The sequence below is a fragment of the Misgurnus anguillicaudatus genome, chromosome 10, assembly GCF_027580225.2.
Source record: "Misgurnus anguillicaudatus chromosome 10, ASM2758022v2, whole genome shotgun sequence".
NCBI classification, from domain to species: domain Eukaryota; kingdom Metazoa; phylum Chordata; class Actinopteri; order Cypriniformes; family Cobitidae; genus Misgurnus; species Misgurnus anguillicaudatus.
The window spans coordinates 38,549,676-38,566,486 of NC_073346.2; positions in this window are offsets into that span (position 1 = coordinate 38,549,676).

Here is a 16,811-nt window from a genome sequence, read left to right on the forward strand (position 1 = left end):
TATAATCGTAATTTTTTTGTATGATTTGCTTTTACCCCTGTGATGTTGGAGTTAGGGTTTCATTATTTTTTATTTTATGATAATCGTACGTTTTTGTACGATTTTCTTTTACCCCTGTGACGCTGGGGTTAGGGGTGGGGTTTCATTATTTAATTTTTTATAATCGTACATTTTTTGACGATTTGCTTTAACCCCTGTGACTTTGGGGTTAGGGGTGGGGTTTCATTATTTAAAAAAAAAATCTTTTATAATCAGTGTTGGGGAAAGTTACTTTTAAAAGTAATGCATTACAATATTACTGTAAGTTACAAAAAAGTAACTAATTGCGTTACTTAGTTACTTTCATGGACAGTAATACTTGCATTACTTTTAAGTTACTTTTGCATTACTTTTTGTTACTTGGCTGAGGCTTGATCTCTTTCAGGCCTTGCAGGTGTTTTTTATGACTGAGAAGTTCTGCATTCAGAAATTGCATATTTCCATAGCAAAAATTTCAAGCTCTAGCCATCTCCGTTTCTGACTCAAACTGTTCCCGCTTAGGTGCGCACGCATGGAGTGCATAATTTTATGTGACTACGTTCAGTTTAATTCAGTACATTATTGTTTTTTTAAATCAAATTATTTAACCTGAAAAGTAATTCACATTAGTTTTTTAAAAAGTAACTCAAATATTAATGTGTACATTTATAAAGTAATGCGTTACTTTACTTTTTACTTTAGAAAAGTAATATTATTACATAATGCAAGTTACTTGTAATGCGTTATCCCCAACACTGTTTATAATCGTACATGTTTGGACGATTTGCTTTCACACTGACTTTGAGGTTAGGGTGTGGTTTTATTATTTAAAAAAATATTTTATAATCGTACATTTTTGTACGATTTGCTTTCTCCCCTGTGACGCTGGGGTAAAGGGTGAGGTTTCATTTTTTATTTTTTTATAATCGTACATTTTTGTACGATTTGCTTTCACCCCTGTGACGTTGGGGTTAGGGTTTCATTATTTTTATTTTATGATAATTGTATGATTTTGTATGGTTTGCTTTTTATCCTTGAGGTTAGGAGTGGAGTTTTATTATTATATTTACATAATTTATTTTAATAATTGAATGTTTTTGTAAAATTTGCTTTTACCCCTGTGACGTTGGGGTTTCATTATTAATATATATATATATATATATATATATATATATATATATATATATATATATATATATATATATATATATAAAAATATATAAATATATATAATTGAATGTTTTTGTACGATTTGCTTTCACCCCTGTGATGTTGGGGTTAGGGTTTCATTATTTTTATTTTATGATAATTGTTTGATTTTTATGGTTTGCTTTTGCCACTGTGACGTTGGGGTTAGGGGTGGGGTTTCATTATTGTTTTTTATAATAATCATACATTTTTGTACAATTCACTTCAAATTAATTCATACAAATAAGCCAACTCGCGTTAGATCAGGCTGACATTTCTTAGTCGATTTTAACAGCTTTTTATTGTATTTAATTGTTTTTATAAATGTTTCTTCCTAGTCATGTTCGAACTTAAATATTTAGCCATATTAAAAACATGTCATAAATATTAACATTTATAATTCATATACTGTACGGAATTCTTGGTCTGTAATATTCCAAAAATAAATATGTTTGTAAATGTATGTGTGTTTTCATCATTAATATTATTTTTTGGATAATATTACGTATATTTAATATTTGGCTCCATCCAGTATAAACCCTAAATCCTCTGGTTATGGACGTACCTCAGAGACACTAAAGTTATCATAAAAAAATTACATTTTCACCTGATCTGCATCACGTGATCAAGTTTCACAGCTTTCCACTTCTTGTTCATTTGCACCTAAGTTCATAAATGACAAAAATACACCAGCGCAGCATTGGGAAAAACATACTGTTACCACAAGGCTTTTCACCAGTTACAACGTGAGGTTTGATCAAATTAAGATACGAACACAAACAAGCCAAAGTGTAGATTGCACGGTAAAAATCAACTTCTGAAGTGTAAAGTTTTAAACTGCTCTTAATCAAATAAAGGTATTCGCACCCCGTGAACGCACTGACTGTTGTTTGTATGTGGGAAAGTTGCAGGTGTACAAAACATGTTGTTAGTAATCAAATTTGTGTGCCCAGGCATGAGCAATGCAGTAACCTCTTAGAGTTGTGAAAGTGAAGTGTTGTTTGTGGGCGTTGTGCATTTCGTGGCGTGCATCCGTGAAGGGCTGTTGCTGTGCCACTGCTGCAGTTTTCTGTGTCAGCAGCAACGTTTTACTTTTTTAAAAACCACTGGTGCAGTATATTAACTATCATTTATATTTATCCTCTCTTGTACCACAGCTGACTTCAACAAACCGTTTAACACTCCAGTCTTGCGTGTGGCCCCTTAATAGTTATTACGCTTGAAGGAGCTTTAAAGATTTCAAATCATTTCTTTGGGCAAACACTAATGAATTATGTCACCATAACCGCTATCCAAAAGGACCGGCGAACCAGCGGTAATTATGGGCCGACAGGAAGTAATTTGTGTATGTGCGTCTGCGTGCACGTGTAACGCCTCGCGTTTAATGTGATCACACTGTGATTTATAAGAAAGATGAACTCATAAGAAGCATTACGGCCAGACGCTAATACGCTAAATAACTAAACTGGGGTCGACTATGGGCTTTCAATGGTGGACATTTAAGCTTGTTAATGTGATATCACAGCTACTGTAAGTGATGCTGATGTCTAAAGACCAGGACATGTACATAAAATTACTGTGATTTTTTTCCAAAATAAATTCATTGTCTGGCCAGTATACAGTATACATTTTTCATTTTAATTCACTGGAGATTATTGCTGTTTATACTGTAAAAATTAGCTGTAGTTATGCAGTTGTTTGCCAGTAACTTACTGTAGATTTAAATTTATGTTATTTGCTGGCAACAGTTTGTTCAAAGTTAAATGAAAATTAAACATTAACAAGTCTTTGTCTTTACAGAATAAAACTAAAATAACAGCCTCATACAAAGCACTCTGGGAACCAGAAATCCTCATCAAACCCTTTTCTGTTTTTTTTCCTTCAGATTTTGGTTTTATTCTGTAAAGACTTGTTTATGTTTAATGCCAGTAATACTGTAATTTCTACAGAAATTATTTACAGTGTGTATTTCTCTCTACACAACATCAAGTTGATTGTGCAAAATATTATTATTTTATATAAACAAGCAAAAAATGTAGTATGAGTATGGTATTATACTGTAAAAAAAAATCGGTAGAAATTACAGTGTTATTGCAGCTGGGTTGCCGGTATCTTACCGTATATTTCAATTTATGTTATTTACTGGCAACATTTTGTTCAAAGTTAAATGAACATTAAACATTTAGTCTTTGTCTTTACAGAGTAAAACTAAAAAAACAGCATCAAGCAAAACATTCTGGGAAACAAAATCTGAAGCAAAAAACAGAAATAGGTTGATAAGGATTTCTGGTTCCCAGAATGCTTTGCATTAGGCTGTTATTGTATAGTTTTATTCTGTAAAGATAAAGACTTGTTAAATTTAAAATGTATTTAACTTTGAACAAACCCGTAACATAAATTTAAATCTACAGTAAATTACCAGCAACCCAGCTGCAATAACATTGTAATTTCTACGGATGTTTTGGTACGGTATAGTGCTCATATAGAAAAATATTTAATTATATGTTAATTGTTTTTAAAATAGATAAGTGCTGGTGAGAATACTACTTCAAATATTACAAATATTAGTTTGTGTAAACCCGCTGTAAACCTGGTAAAAATAGATTTTACTGAAAAACTTGAAAAGACAACACAACAAACTCTTGTTCAAATGAAGTTCAGTGCGCTTAATTTAACAGATAATATCAATTGTTCTGTCTAACTTCTCCACTTAGTTAATTGAGTTCAAAGGTTTTCTTTTTCATTTTTCTTAATTTTATTTTACAAAAATTATCTATATATCAGTCACTGAATAAACTTGAAACACAGAACTGCACTTTGACATGCATTGTCGTTACTGTAGAGAGAAATCTCCATGTAAGCCAGTAGGTTCTCAAACTGAGGGCGGGGAGATTTATACAGTAATTTATCAACAATTCTGTGTAATTAAACCTTAGAAAAATAAAACTTATAACCAACAGAACTTTGGGGGGACACGAAGGGATGCACCTTACACAAGGGGGTGGGGGGGGGTATACACCAAAACATTCGAGGACCACTGACAGTGATTTCACAAAAACAAACATCAATAATATCAAGAACCTTAAACCTTTGACATTTTATTACCAACTATTTAAGTTAAAGTTCTCATCAGTTCTTTTTCAGTGCATAAATAATCAAAATATTCACAACATTTTGTACTGGTCATTTTAAGTTCATTATATTTAAATTTTTTAGTTTTATGAATTTTGCGTTTTTAAAAGTTAAAGTTCCCATTACACACACTGTTTCTGCATATCTGATGTTAATATGGAGTACCTATTAAAGCAATAAGCCCCAAGAAGCAGTGGGTTACCAGTGAATTTTATAACAGCTAAGGGGTGTTGTTAGGCACGACGCGAAGCGAAAAACCCCCTTAGCTGTTATAAAATGGACTGTAACCCCACTGCTTTGAGGGGCTTATTGCTTTTATAAAACGGTTACTTCATATGCATAACGTTAGCAGGATTTCATGAAATAAAACACAAATAAGTTGTAATTATATTAGTACAAATATCACTCTTCCGCCAAACAAAGTAGTTCCTCAGAATCAAGTGTGACTGAAACAGAGCGCACTTCCCAACTAACACAGACACAGCAAATACACAATGAAAATATGATTAAAGACTGTGCTGTTTATTTTATAAATCAAAATTCATCTAATTTATCTATTAACATTTATTTCGTGCAACTGTTGAAGTGATGATCAAATATGCTTGGAAGCATGCTGCTTAACTCTTTCACCGTCTGCGTTTTTTTTTTAAGTTGCCACCCAGTTTTAGTTTAATCCCTTACACTGAAAAAAATTATTCATTGAATTTAATCAATTTTTTTAAGGTAAGTGGTTGCAATCAATTTATTTAAGCTACATTTAAACAAAAAAGATTAGTTAAGTAAAATAAAATATAAAACTTTTGTTTAAATGTAGCTAAAATAAATTTATTGCAACCACTTACCTTAAAAAATGTATTAAATTCAATGAATAATTTTTTTCAGTGTACAGAAAAATTATCTTTTTAAATAAACACAAAACATATCAAATGAAAGAACAGACCCTCCGCTTTCAAACAACAAAAAACCCTGTTTCATCCTACCTTCATTTGTTCTCTTATCACCTCTCAAATTTAAACTAAGCGGAGATAATTCCATTTATGTGAAGAACTTTTGTAAGATATCAGATTCAGAGCCATGAACAGTACTACACGCTGTGTTTCCATTGTTGAGTGAATGCGTCAGTGTTTAAGTTGGGTAAGATCGCCATCTAGTGGATAAAAGCGGACCTATGAATTTAAGGTAGAAACTCATCAGAGAACGTTTTCTCTTTATTGACGAGATGACTCAACAATATGTATTGACATTTATCTGGATATCGCCATAATTGTGCAATTGTAGACAAATTAAAAATATGATTAAAGACTGTGGTGTTTATTTTTTTCATAAATCAGCACGCAGCAACAGTGACGCAGTGATACTTATGTAATGTGGTCTGAACTGTGGGTTTACCAGGGTATTTTATCACGGCTTAGAACGCGTTTCAACCAATCAGAATGAAGAACCCAAACTGCCCGTTTTATAAAGAGTATTACTTCCTTCATATCTCCAAAGAGTCTTTAGTTTTATCAGATTTATAAAAGCCAGATCAGCTCTAGTAATTCTTTCCGATAACGTTCGGAAGGAAAATTTCGGAGGGAGGAGTAATGGGCTACGGGAGAAGCGAGTCATGCAACACTCTATGTAAAACAGAAAAAAAATATTTTTGTATTACGGAAAATTTCTGTAATTTATTGTGCCCGGAATTTTACAGTTTGTTTACGGATTTTTTTACATGTTCGTGTCGTTCTTATTATATGCACTTACGAGCATTTTTACAACATAAGACAGAAGTCTTACTTACCGCATGCAACTCATGACCCAGTTGGGACTTTTTAAACTATTAAACTGTGTAAATAAGTCAGAATGCATGAAATACTGTTGAACCCCTCCTTTAAATGAACTAAGATTTTTATAGGTCCAAAACGCAAAATATTGCTGATTGTAACCATTGACTTCCATAGTAGGAAAAACAAATACGATGGAATTCAATGGGTAACGTCAACTGTGTGCTTCCCATATATTACCAAATATCTTCTTCGTCATTTATCACAATACTTCCATAATATTTGTTTTCCTACTATGGAAGTCAATGGTTACAATCAGCTGTGTGCTTACCATCATTTATCAAAATATATTTTGTGTTCATCAGAAAAAAAATTCATACAGGTTTAGGACAACATGAAGAACGAGAAAATGATGAAAGAATTTTCATTTTTGGGTGAACTATCCCTTTAAGTGATGTTGAATTGATTGTTTAAGTATGCATAATATTGAACTTTTTCTAGGGTCAGTGGCAATTTAAACATGTTTCCCCATCTCACATGAGAACTGTGTGTCACTACATATATTCAAGAATTAAAGGTAGTAAATTAAATTGAGTTAATATGGACATTAAAGCTTTAACATGTTTGAGAACACCACCAGGAAAACCATTCAAAGCAGAAAGGCTGCCTCTGCCCTTCTAAACCATGTGAAGGTGGACTAAATTTAATTACAGCCTCTAAAATCCATTTGGCAAATATATCAAGGTACAACACAAGCCCAGAAATTGCAAACAGGACTGGCAAGAGCTCACAGTCGCTGACGAAGAGTGACAGTAATCCATGTAGAGAAGCAGCAAATTACTGCGTTTATTCCCGACACCATTCCTTATTCTGTGATGCGTTTGTTTTATTTATTTTTAAAAAGAGAGAAAATACATCTGCCGAGCAAATATTTCAAATAATGCCCGTTTTATGTTCGCGTATATGTCAGCTGCGAAGCCGTGCCAAAAACACGACTGTCAGTCTTGGTGATTTTCACTTATTTGGGTGTGTTTATTCAAACGAACAATCAAAAAATGAGAGAGAGAAAAAAGTAAACAAAAAAAGAAAGATTGTTTTGTTCTCTAGAGCACTTTGTGTTGTTAATTGCCGTTTAGCAGGCGCTTTTTGCCCACGACCCACAATTGAAATCTAGTTCTTTTGGGAGACGTGGACACTTTGTTATAGTTCAAACGTCTGATAGGTGCAAAGTGTTAAAGTGCACCGTTTGCAGCAATGCGATGACTCATGAACACGTCATAAATCCAACGCATCCAATGGGCCATTATATGCACTTCTACTCACACGCATGTGAGTGCTGGAGAACGTAAACGCAAGTGTATGTTAGCATATTAAGTTGTATTTCCTGCATATGTGTGACCTGCAAATTTTACAATGGTTTGTAATGTTGCAAAGGCTTGCAGTGTTACAGGAAAGTGTATTTACTAGGAGATTAATCGCATGATTGTCATGAGTTAACTCGCGATTAATCGCAAAATAATTGCACATTTTATTTTAGCCTTTACATTAATTTAACACTTTTTAAGTTTTTAATACTCTAATCAACATTGATGTGGACAAATATAGATGCTTTATGCAAATGTGTGTTTACACCAGCCTGTTTACATTTTCGACAGAACCATCAGCCATTGTTTTGTATATGAATTTTCCTTTCAGAAGACCCCTTTCTTTCTGCATTTCTGTTTGCTGCTGCATCATTTGTGACCCCTGCTGGCAAATTGAGTCTGAATCAGCTAATTTCCCAAAAAATGAATTGACATTATTAAAAAACTTCAAAACAATGCATGATTTGCTGGAATCTGACAAAACTACATCTGTTTGAAGTTGACAGAGTCAGCAAATTTAATTTTGATAAAAATCCAAGATTACCACAAAAATTAACACATCCATACCTTAAACTCACATGTCAAACTAATAGATTTGGCACACACAAAGCAAAAGTAATATCAATGTGTTAAACTTTTTTTCTTTTATTGTTTGATTGACATTGAGACAGACAGCTTTAATATCTACAGCAATGCAAGGATCTTATTTAATGTTACACATCAGACATTGTCCCTTAACAGTTACCTAAACATTTACTTAAAGGAACATGCCCACATTTTGGAAATTTAGCTTATTCACCATATCCCCCAGAGTTGATAAGTCCATAAATACCTTTCTCATCTCTGTGCGTGCTGTAACTCTTTCTGACGTAGCCCCCGCTAGCTTAGCTTAGCACAAAGACTGTAAGTGAACAGCTCCAGCTAGCATTTTGCACCCAATAAGTGACAAAATAATGCGAATAATGCGATTTTCCTATTTATGTGTTGTGATTTGTATAGTTACACCATGTACAAATTACATGGTCATATGAGACACAGCCATCTTTTAAGTGTATAACTATATTCTTAGAAAGCAAAGCACTGCTACTTGGGCGGAGCGATTTGCTCGCAGCACCCGAGAAGCCCCCTGGTGAGGAGCAGAGAGTTTGGTGGTTATTTGTACACGGTGTGACTATACAAATCACAACACATAAATAGGAAAATTTTCGCATTATTTTGTCACTTATTGGGAGCAGTTTGCTAGGTGGAGCCATTTATTTCCAGTCTTTGTGCTAAGCTAAGCTAGCAGGGGCTGCGTCAGACAGAGTTACAGCATGCACGGAGATGAGAAAGGTATTTATGGACTTATCTAACTCTGGGGGACACGGTGAACAAGCCAAACTCCCAAAATGTGGGCGTGTTCCTTTAAATTACAGAAAAAAATATTTTTGTATCATGGAAAATTTCTGTAATTTCTTGTGCCTGTTATTTTATGGTATTTTTACGGCACCCCAGCTGCTGAAATTTTACTGTTTTTTTACGGATTTTTTTATAGTGATTATATTTGCGTGAATTCTTGTCATAACAGATATTTGTAATAAAAATAACTGCAATTCTGTGTAGATGTCTATCGAGGTTGCGCACTCGCGCATTTGTGCGCGCGCACTTCAGATGTGTCAGTCAGCATGAAGAAGATCGTTTTCGAGTCTTGTCGCTCTTAATAACTCTTTAAGCATCAATCAGGTCCTGAACTTTATCTCTCTTAACTCTTTCCCCGCCATTGATGAGATAACTCGTCAATTAAGAGAAAATGCTTCCCTGCCAATGACGAGAATTTCCGGCTTTCCGCAATACCGCTATTATCCACCAGGTGGCCACTTCCGCAACTTATACAACCCGGTAGTAACGCCTCAAGTGAAAGAACTCCGTGTATGTTTTAAAAATCTCTCTGAATCTGATCTTTATCAAAAGTCCTTCACAAAAATGCAATTATCTCAGCTTTTTGCTCAAAATTGGGTGTTTTTGAAGAAACCTACCCATATTTGATAGATGATAAAAAGAGAACTCATGAAGGTAGGATGAAACAGTTTTATTTTTTGAAAGCAGAGGGTCTGTTCTTTCATTTGATATATTGTTTTTTTTATATATTTAAAGAAGAACTTTTTCTGGAAGGCATTAAACTTTTGTGAAAATCACGAAAAATGCTGGTGCAGGCTGGCAACTTTTTTTTAAAAACGCTGGTGGGGAAAGAGTTAATAACTTTTTTAACATCAAGCAAGTCCTGCACTTTACTTTCTAATTCCTGCATGTTTTAAAACCGAAACCAAAATCCCAGACGTGCAATTGGATGGACACGCATCTTTGTATTAGATTAAGCATTCACCTCTCAGAAAACATACAAATAAAGGTCATTGTGGATGTTCAACGACCATTTAGAGCATTGGATTCGCTAGACGAGGGCTTAAAGGGATAGTTTACCCAAAAATGAAGATAATGTCTATAATGACCCACCCTCATGTCGTTCCAAACTCGTAAGACCTCCATTCATCTTCAAAACACAGTTGAAGATGTTTTATATTTAGTCCAAAAGCTTGTTGACCCTTCACAGTACGGTATACTGTCCATGTCCAGAAAGGTTATAAAAACATCATCAAAGTAGTCCATGTGCCATCAGTGGGTCAGTTAGAATGTGTTAAAGCATCAAAAATACATTTTGGTCAAAAAATAACAAAAATTACGACTTTATTCAGCATTTTCTTTTCTTCCGCTTTTGTTGTGAAGCGCACGCGTGAGACTAAAGTCACGTGACTGCAGTGACGCAGCCGACGTGTTATCTGGTGCGCCCCAGCTGTTTTTTTTGGGGGGGGGGGGAGGTTGTGCGCCCAGGCTTCGTACAATCTGAGTGAGACACAAGCTGTAAGTTTGAAAAAAAACTTCGCAAACATGTCTAATGATAACACGTAATCCACGTCACTGCAGTCACGTGACTTTAGTCTCGCGCATGCGCCTCACAACAGACGAGGAGGAGAAAACAATGCTGAATTGTCGTAATTTTTGTTATTTTTGTACCAAAATCTACATTCGATGCTTCAACACATTCTAACTGACCCACTGATGTCACATGGACTACTTTGACGATATTTTAATTAACTTTATGGACAGGGACAGTATACCGCACATAGATTTTCAATGAAGGGTCAACAAGCTCTCGGACTAAATATAAAACATCTTAAACTGTGTTACGAAGATGAACGGAGGTCTTACGAGTTTGGAACGACATGAGGGTGAGTCATTAATGACATTATCTTCATTTTTGGGTGAACTATCCCTTTAAGCCCACGTCAGCGAATCCAATGGCTCAATTTATACAACTAGGGTCAAACAGAAATTGCACATTGCGTTAATCACTTGTTCATAAAATTATTGGCGTTAAAATTAATTTGTGTTAACGAGTTACTAACGTCCTAGTATTTACTATTACTTCTTGATCATACAAAGCCCAGAACGTGAGTGCTCATATTCATTGCGAGGTACAAAATTTTAACATTTTAAAGTTGATTGTTTGTAATTTTTGCATCTGTAGTAGCACCAAACAAAACTCCAAAAAAATTAAAAATTGTTTCCACGTAACAATCCCCAGACAGCAGACGACTCTGTGCCGGATCCGCACTGGGTCCATGCCAAAATCAGCAGTTCCGGTGCGGATCCGGCCTGGAGTCATCTGATGTTTAAGCCTTGTCTGCAATTGGTTGAAATAGATATACTCAAGCCCCAACGCTATTCGTTGTTGCTGTGTTGATCTTCACACAACATTACATATACATTTATCCATTTAGCAGACTCTTTTATCCAAATAAACTTACAGTGCATTACAATCTATAAGTTTTTATCAGTTTGTGTGTTCCCCAGGTTTGAACCGATGACGATTTGGGCCGCTAACGCAATACTCTTCAACTGAGCTATAGAGGAACTGGCTTGATTGTTCAAACAAACACAACAGCGTACATATTTTACTGGCTTTTAGGCTACAAACTGCTAGTTGTCTGTGCATTCTGGAGAAAGAGTATATCGTGACTGCGAATAAAGTTAAACACATCTTGATCAACCGTATGCAAAGACACATTAATATACCACATTTTCCATTATGCAACGCGACTTCTAAACGCTTACAAGATTCATACACCAAAACAAATCTCCCACAAGAGCCGACTCGGTGCAGCGTTTCCCCTTCGGTGATATCACAGCCAGGTGAGGACAGACAGTGTGGTTCCTTCACCTTCAGATACATCACAGCATGGCCTACTTTCTGCGAGCTGTGTCTGTCTGCATCGTCGATGTAATCTTCACACGGGGGCTGCGTTCGAATGACGTTCTGCGAACGCGGAGAGGGGAAGAAGACCACACAGGCGAGCCGGGCTGAACATTTACGCTTCGAGCGCGAGATTACATCGGCCTCACCCACGCTCCTTTAGTGTAAACCTGCATGCCCAAAGTCCCAGCTCCTGCAGCGAGGGGACGCATTAAAGGCGCTTTGGCTGAGATTCAGGTAGCGGCATTATTTTACATCTTGGAAGCCGGGGTGCTATTATTAAACTGCCACGTGCAGGAAGTAGGTACAACACGGGCGAACCTGCGTCGGCCTATATTATCGTACGCAATAGTGATGCCACAAACCCAGTTCGAGTTCCTGCCACGCTCTACATCTTATGTTGCACTTCACCTCAATAAGCTTGTTGTCTATGAACACCTGACATGAAACAATGACATTCAATCGAGCATTTAAAACAAGTGTATTTCTTCAGCAAAGATTTTTACATTTAAGTTGAACAATATATGAACATGAACCGTTGCTGGCTCTCCAATGGCTCACAAATGGCTTGTGAAACCGAACACTCCAGACATGCATTTCAAAACCCAATCTGCACATTCATGACATTTGTCTCAAGAAACTGAAAAAGTGATGTTGTTGCTCTGAATGTTTTACTTTGTGTCAAAGTCTAAAAATATAAAAAAGCACTTGGAGCGAGTTTTTGGTGCAAATATTTTCGCTGTATCCTGCACCTGTGCTCAACTTATTGTAGGTCAGATACTTCATCTTTTTTTTTAACATGGGAAGGAAACTTTTGTAGAAAAGGCATTTACAGCCTGATGCATAGAGAAGATCCAAAAAACGTAATTCTCTCATTCTTTAGGAAACAATCGAAAGCTTCGAAAAAACCCAGAAACCAACAGACTGAACTGAAGAACGATTACATCCCCAACTTAAGATCAAAAATATCTTGATAAATCTTCTTCTGCAAATCTCTGTCTGTCTATCTGTCTGTCTGTCCACATTAATGGCCTCTTAATTGAAATCAGACATGAAAGTGGATTGTGGAGGGGGCTGCGTACGACACATGCCAGATTCGCACCTACGTTCCCTCGGGCACACGCGCTACCCACCGCACCGTGGCTATACCAGATCCTTTATTTTTAAGTGTAAAAAGATTATGTATATAGATTTCAGCACTCCATCACCTCCACACGAGGCAGATGATCAGATATCCGCTTGATCTCGGTGCTCCGGGTGAGTTAAGCCCCTCGAGCGTAGAGTAATAGGTAAGTGGGGTGCAGTGGGCAGCCGGTGCAGCGTGCCATGCACTAATAGGCAAAGCCCAGCGCGGGATTCCTCTAATCAGCCGGGCTGGGAGGGATAAAGACTGATTTTTGCCACGGGGCATTTAGCGTTCCTGAAGAGGCAAAGACTGGGGCTGGTGGGAGGGGGCATTGTGCGCCACGGCTGCGCGTTATAGGATTGAGCTCAAGTTTCCATTGTGCGTCGATTTTTGTTGAGGGATTACGCTCTTTGAGAGAGTTGTGCGGGCAAGAGGACGGCGCGGAGGCGGCGGAGCGGAGGAAGGGCGGGTGGGGAGCCAACGTCTTTGTTCGGGAGGAAAAGTGAGGGAATAAACGGGGAGAAAAGAAAAGGCATCGCTCGGTGAGCGAGCATCTGTGTTATAATGTCATTGGGCTGGATGTCAAGCAAGTCATGTAACCAGCATTGTAACAATTCAAAATCAATTTACCTCCCAAGAAGGAGCTGATCTCAACTTGAAAACCCGTCTATGTTAATCACCCTGCAAACTTTGACAGTATTGTTTCTCTTTCCTTTTCGGTGCTTTTACATCTGTGCTTGGAAAAGAGGACTAGGAGTAAAGTTACAGACTTGACATGAGCTTTAAGGGTTAATTATTTAGATGTAGCTCAGTGGTAGAGCAATGCATTACAAGCACAAAAGGTCATGGGTTTCATTCACATACTGATGAAATATATACAGTAGCTTGAATGCAATTTAAAGCGGCATCTGCCAAATGCATAAACTGCAAATACGTGTGTAGGTGCTGTGACCGGTGGTTACTATCCCTCCCAAAATTAAAATGGTCCTGCCATTTGACGAATGCACAAATATTTCACATGACCTCTCAATTGATGAGGTTATGAAAAAGTATAACATTGCAAGATTATACGCACCTGCCCATATACAGGTGATTCTCACGAAAACTTGGTTTTAAAAATGTCAAGCATGAAAATGTAAAAATTGCTTAAATTAAGTTTTTTTCCCACCAGACATTGAAAAACAAAGTCTGGAGTAAATGGGAACATTAATTTAAAAACTTTTACTTATCATTTAACAATTTTTGTAACATAATTTAAAAAATTTGTCCTAAAAAATCTCATTACCGCAACAGTCAGAAAACATCAACACTGACATATTTTCAAAATGACATGACAAACCTGAAAGAACATAATTTGGAGATTCTGCACATGCATTTAAAATAAAAGTATTATGCTTCTATTAATTCAATTAACATTTAATAAGCATCTGTTGCGGTAATGATAATCAAAATGTCGTGTAAGCATTCTGACAAGACAATATTTCAAATTAACTGTAAAGAAATGATCTTACCTGGTAGCCATCTTGAAGTAACTGGTCCATGTGCTTGGTCACTCAAAATCAAACTTTATTAAAATTCTGTATGTGTGCTTAAACTGTTCTCAAAATGTGTTGCGGAGGATGAGAACATCAGGCATGGACACATCATTTTCCTAATTTTTCTTTATTATTATTATACATGAATATTCAGTAAATATTTTTTCTGTCATCTAAAGTAGTCTAGCAAAACATCCATTTATTTTTTTTCTTAATATTATTGTGTTAATTTGATTAAATTACAACATAACGCATGTTCAAACACAGCCGGACACATTGCGGTAATGAGAATTTCAGCAGAAAATGAGATAAAATTTCCAATTATAAATTCTTATGTTGAAATCACACATTGTGCAAGGTAGAACACAGTATAGTGTTAATTCTGATGCTTTTTAATGTTACTATATTACACATTTTAAAGCTGAAATCATTAGTGCCGTGGTGTTTCAATGGTTTCGTGAGAATCACGTATACGCATGCATTAAAAGTTTGCCACACAGACAAGGGCACCCTAATAACAGAACGCAATAGCAATCTGCTCTATGTGTGCGCACCGTCGTACCATCGCACATTTGGCGTCCCAACTTGTTAAAGCGTCGCATTTGCATCGGATAACCAACATATAGCACATCATTTGCATGCCTGAAAGTACACTTGAGTAACCGTAATTACACGTGACACCAATTACTCTGTTACTTTGTATTAAATTATAATGGAAAATTCCACTAGAGAATTGGAGCCTAATTGCATCTTAATTTGCATAATTTTGCATATTAATCACATCTCAGATGAATAATAAATTTCAGCAGATTTTTTAATTTATGCATAGATACAAAAACAAGTACAAAAAAATAATCCGTTGGGGAAAGAATCAGAAACTATTACTTTAGCATTTGCACCGATTTCACTCATTAACAGTTAGAAACGTGTCATTCATACTATTATTCAGCAGTAACCGCTTCATCAACATATCTCGCTCATAATCCATCTATTTTTTTTCCTTAGTGTGAATAAGTGTCTTTGCCTGCCAGGTTTCATGCATCATAAATTATAATATTGCAGAAAATACTAAACCAGCAATGGACAGAAACCATTTCTCAGTGTCTCAGCTTTTCTATTCTGTCCTTACATTATTTTTTGATTTATTATTTCTAGACTTTGTTATGCTTTTACATCTACCAGGTCCAAAATAAAATGGAGAGGACACGTGTTTTCACATTCATTGTATGATCTCATTACAACATAACAGAAATGATAGCAAAAGATTCAAACTTCTCTCTTCTCCATATAGACTTGCTTGCAACTGTATTGAGATACTTTGTTATGAGTTTCTTTCCGCTAGAAAATCACGGCCTAAAGTTTGGAATCACTCTGGCGGAGCAATTAATCGAAATGGGAGCTGGAAGATTTTTATTATTCTGTTCATTCAGCCCACAGATGTAAAAGCATTTCAGACTGACAGATATAATTACTATAATACATCTTAGAAAGGTTTCCATATCTGAGCGCAAATTCAATAATGATGAGCTGCAATAGCAATTATTTATCAATAAAAATAGTCACAGAATTTGGAGGGGCGGATAAATTGTGCAGGTGTCTGTCATCTTAGTTTTTTCATGTTCAACCCTGAATGAATAATCATCGTTCGGAAAAGAAAACACAGATAGCGGGCAAATACAAAAGCTTATGACCTGTAATCAGTGGAAACAGCAGGATTTTAATGATGTTGTGGTCTGCTGATCACATTGAAGCTTGTGAAACAATAATGTTGTGCACCTGTGAGGTGTGTTTGGGTTAAGCTGTTAGATTCAGGCAGGGGGACACATTTAAAACTGACTAGCCCACCTGTGTCACTCATTTGCATTAAACAATTCAACATGACAAACTGTTCTAACCTATTCATGGGATATTAGTCAATACAATATTAGTTCAATAGTTAATATGCAATTCTATACATATAATGCGTGTTATCCGTAACACTATGAACCCATTGTGGGGTAAAAAAACCCCAGCTACTATGTTTTAAACCTACCAATGCTGGGTTGTTTTGCCCATCCACGGTTGGGTCAAATATAGACATGTTTTAACCCACAGGTTGGGTTTGATGCTTTTTGACCCAATCATGGGTTAAAAATAACCCAGCGTTTTTAAGAGTAAAGCATTTTACTAAACTTAATTGTTCATTTTCAAGTGCTAAAACAACATATAGTGTAATGTTGGGTTAACATGTCCATTTGGTAGGACACCTGTGACTTCATTCAGTTAAATCACCTCTACACCAGCAGGTTATTTTATTGGGGAAAAATGCATGCAACACTTTTGGTGTCAGGCTGATTTTAAAGATTTTCCTACACAAAAAAAAAAAAAAATAAGTAATACTAAAAAAATAATAAACAC